Raw genomic sequence first — 4,507 nt, forward strand, 5'->3', positions numbered from 1 at the left:
TCACTGAAGAAAGCTGATTTGAGACCTTGACTCACAGTTTTGCGACTAAGGCTAAACTTACCTTCCGCAGAAGACTTAGATGTGGGGTTCCTCACCAGCCCTTATTTTCCTCTTGCTCTCTAGTGTCCGTGCATCAGGGAAAGTCTATGGTCACAATTCACAGTCTTGACGGCTTTATCTGTAAAATAGCCTAATGCTTTCTACCCAAGACTTTGTATTCAGTTGCCTCAAACAGAGGCAAATTCTATTCATTCAGGCCAGGCTTTTCCATGATAAGAATGTCTCAAGCTGGTTGATTTTACCTGTTTTATTCTCAGTGTGCTGTGGTTCAGGCATCTACCAGGCACAGTAAATACAGCGATACTCTTCTACAATCACTGTGAAAGAAAATAGCCCTACAGCTATTCCACTAAGGGTCTCTAAAAGCTCTGTGATTTGCAGAGAGGGCAGAGCAGGGACACAAGCTAAGGGGAAGTGAAGGCCTGTATACCTCACTGGTGTTAGCCAGGACAAAGCTCCAGGGAGCTGAAGCTAAGTGGCTCCAACTGCAGGCTGCCTAATCAGTCTCCTTTGCACTGGCTTTATGCTGATCTCTTCCAAATCACAAAACCAGCAGAAAACTATTAACTTTCATTGTTGAGTTAGTTTTTCCATCAGCTCATCAAGCTAAGTTGGCTTGGGGAAGGGTCAAACAGAAGCCAGTACAAGAAAAGGCATGGGAAAATATTTCCAGAGCTGAGGGAGAAAGGGGAGGAATAGCAACCTGAGGAAAAGAGGACTAGCTCTTGATTTGAAGTGCAGTGTAATTTCCCTTGATTTAGGGAACCCAGGCTATGAAGTAATCCATGGGGTGAAGAGGAAGAGTTTAGTCTAGAGATAAATACGTAGACAGAATAGCGGCAATGCGATTAGCAGTTCTTTTAGACTTTGCAGCTGTGGAGAGCGTCTTGAGAGAGACAGCTGTAGTTAGGGTCAACTAGAAGCTGAGGAGTGAGAATGTTTCTGTTTAATGACCATACACACTCATTTGCTAATTTAGATAAAAGACATAATAAAGGAAGGCATTAAGCAGAAACAAAACCAGATATTGCCATGCTTCAAAAACTGCTAGGTGTTCATTGCTTTTGCAGTGACCTCATGCCTCATTAAGAAGTACAACAAATAAATCATTTGAGTGACATCATGTTTAGAGGACAAGTAATAAACCTTCCTATTGCCCTTCTGTTTTGTTCTGAGGCCTGACCTTGCAGTCATTGCATAACTGAGGTACACACCTCTATCTATGGATTTGTTTGTGTTTAAAAAGCACTGTGTTTCTGTCAATGGTTTGTACCTCCTTTGTCATCACAAACAGTCCCAGTCAGATCCCTGTGATATGTCCTCGAAGCACTGGTCTGGTCCTGGAGATTTAATATCTCAGAAGACAGAGATAGCATCAGATGATGAAAAAGACAGACATGGGTTCTTAACAGCAAGGCCTCAGCAAACTTGTTACATGCTGGTGGTAGCAGTTAGCTTGATATGCACCTTCCACCACTTGCACAGTTTGTCTCCAAAAGGAGGTATGGTCAACTTAGCAAAAATCAGCTCTGCTCTGTGATAAACATTTCACTCCTTGTGAACTTAGAAGATACTGTTAGCCCTGAGAGCAAATGGGACCCATAAGCAGGACAATGTATATAGATACCTAGGGAAGGCTGGAAAGGAAACAAATAAACAGGCTCTGATTTTCTCCTGCAAAACTAGGCAGCTTTCATACTGTGGGAGACTAGAACTGTTGTTACCCTGGCACCAACAGTCATTATTGGCTCAGGCTTGTTGGCTGGGATACAAGGCTAGTGTTCCTGTTCTTGGGCGAATTTTACACAGAAATTGCACAGAAATTACTAGAAAACTTTAGTGATGTGTTATCCAACTTCCATAAACTATAGGAGTGTCTGAATTCCAGATCATCTGGAGACTAGCATGGTGACCATGTCACCACACTGTCAGCAAGGCTAATGAACACCCTCACAACAATTAAACCATGTCCTCAGATGCTCTAAAACTAAAAAACCCAACCCTCAAACGATGTGTACAGCCTGCATACATGTACTGTCCAAACAGTAAAGTATTCCACATTCCTTCCACTCCTAAATCAACTAAATTCTTACATTCTTCATGCCCATACTTGCTCCCAAAGAGATCTGCTTATACAGACAGACAGACAGACCTCAGGGATTTTGGGAAACGCTATCTTGCAACAAGTCTATACATCTGAGGGCTAGCGAGCAAACTGCAGGCTCTCAATGTTTTCCCAATTTTTTTTCACAGAAGTTCTGTTATTTCCTATACTGCATTACAGTGTATCATGAGCTATTTGACTTTAACAACATACAACTTCGATTGTACACTGAAGACCGGGGAGCACTCATGCAAAAAGATGTAGGCAGTAATAACCAAATGTACTGTACTGTGCCTGGTGAACCTGTCCTCTTGCAGTCAACGGAAACTCAGACTGCCAAGGATTTCATGACCTTGAGTCTTTGGCTTACCTCAGGAACACATCCATGCACATATAACTGTTCTCGTAAGGCCAGCTCTCTTCCACATTGCCAACTCTTTTCCCGAATTCTCTCAAGGATCTGAAACAACATGCAGCACTCTCCAATTCTATGCCATTTTGTTTTTAGGGTTAGGTTACTGTGAACTAAGTAAGTGGTGACGGGAAGGTGAACAGCAGTGCACATCCTTGGCTGAATCAGAATCCTTAACTGTAGTACCAGACCTAAATGAGTATGGGGCCAGATGGATTTGTGGTCTAAGCTAGTTAGGCTATGGTTAGCATACAAAAGTAAAACATTGCCATCACTTAAAGTGGGCTGGTGACACTTTCAGGGGAGTCCCCAACCTGACTGACTGCTGTTAGCCTTAATACACATACTCAAAAGTTTGTGTGGAGGGGTGGATAGTGGTTTCAAGCAACTACACAAAACATCTATCAATGGAGCAGCGGTCTCTTTTTATAGTATATGTTATTTATTAACAAAGCCTAAAATCCCAGTTGCATTTTCACCCTCTTATTGCAGCTGTTTTCTGTCCTAGCTTTTCTGCATCACTCCTAAATTTTCTGAATCACTGTTGGAGATTATTGATATTCATGTTTTGAATGCCAGAAATGGCTGTATTTCAGTAGAAAATGAAAACAGATCAAATACAGCAGAATCTTAGTAAAATATGAAATAATTGTTTTAACTGCTTTAACTGCTATGATTTAGTAGCAGAAGCACTGCTGTAAATCAATACTCATACTTAAGCTTTTAGGTATTTTTTTATTACGTAGACAGTAAATCAGTGCATGAGTAAGGGTGTACACTGTGGATCCTTTTACCGGTTCAAATCTTCAGGGCATAAACTCTTTGATACATGATTCTTGTTTTCTCATCTTTCTGTAATGGCACCTGCCATTTGAGAGTGACTTACATTGCACATGGGAATCTGGAAGAGTATCCATGCAAAGAGAACCTCTACTGTTTTTATGCTTTCATGCAAGGCCTTCAGAGGAAACCTAGTTACATTGCACTACCAAAAAGAAGCACTTTGACTCAGTGAGTTTCTCTTTCCCAGCTCTGGGATTGAAGGAATCCAGGCAGGAAGCAGGAACTGGGGAAAAACTACATATTCCAGAGCAAAATATTGCCATGTAACAATGAAAGTGAAACAAAAATCCATCACATAAGACTTCACACAGCCCTGAATCATATTACCTATTATTATCTTGGGGTCTATTGTAAAAGAAAAATTTGAAGAATTTAGCCTCTTCTCTCTTTGGCTTTCTTCAGAACTTTAATATTTGGAGCATATCTAATTCCTAAGTGAAATTATATATTTTGGGGGGAGTTGCAGAACCGCAACCTCTGGGCAGTAAAAGCAGAATAAGTAAAATTAACTGGACATCACTTGAAAAAAAAATTATTACAGAACTATTTCTTTTTTAGCAGGTAAGCAAAATCAAAGCATCTTATAAAGGCAAAACTGACCAAAGAAATTCTACCAATTCCAGCGCAAGACAGGCAAGTGTGAGGATGTGTGGTCATTTATTACTAAAAGTACTGCTATCTGCTCTCTAGTGAGGCGGGGAGGAGAAATTTAATAGCTGAGAGGTTCTCTTAAAAACGCTGCAACAGTTGTTTCATCTGCACATTAGCTGTTTGTCTACACATCAGCCCTTTCCTCACCCCAAATTCATAACACGCTTATGCTCTGTTAAAATGTTTTTCCAAAGTCTTTTGGCACCGAGAGGATTCATGCAAAAATGATAGGCTAGATCTCTGGGTAATCTAAATGAATGCGACTCTGTCGACTGAACTAGAATTAAGCTGAATTATAGCAGCTGGCCCAACGACCGTGAAAGCGGTTAGATTTGCTACTCGGGGAAATACCCTCAGGTGCCTGCAGGAAGTCCACCTCTAACCTCTCCTCCAAGGCAGACGCGCTTGCCTCCCAACTGGCAGAGCCGCCCAGGACA

This window comes from Dromaius novaehollandiae, chromosome 1, assembly GCF_036370855.1.
Source record: "Dromaius novaehollandiae isolate bDroNov1 chromosome 1, bDroNov1.hap1, whole genome shotgun sequence".
Lineage (NCBI taxonomy): Eukaryota > Metazoa > Chordata > Aves > Casuariiformes > Dromaiidae > Dromaius > Dromaius novaehollandiae.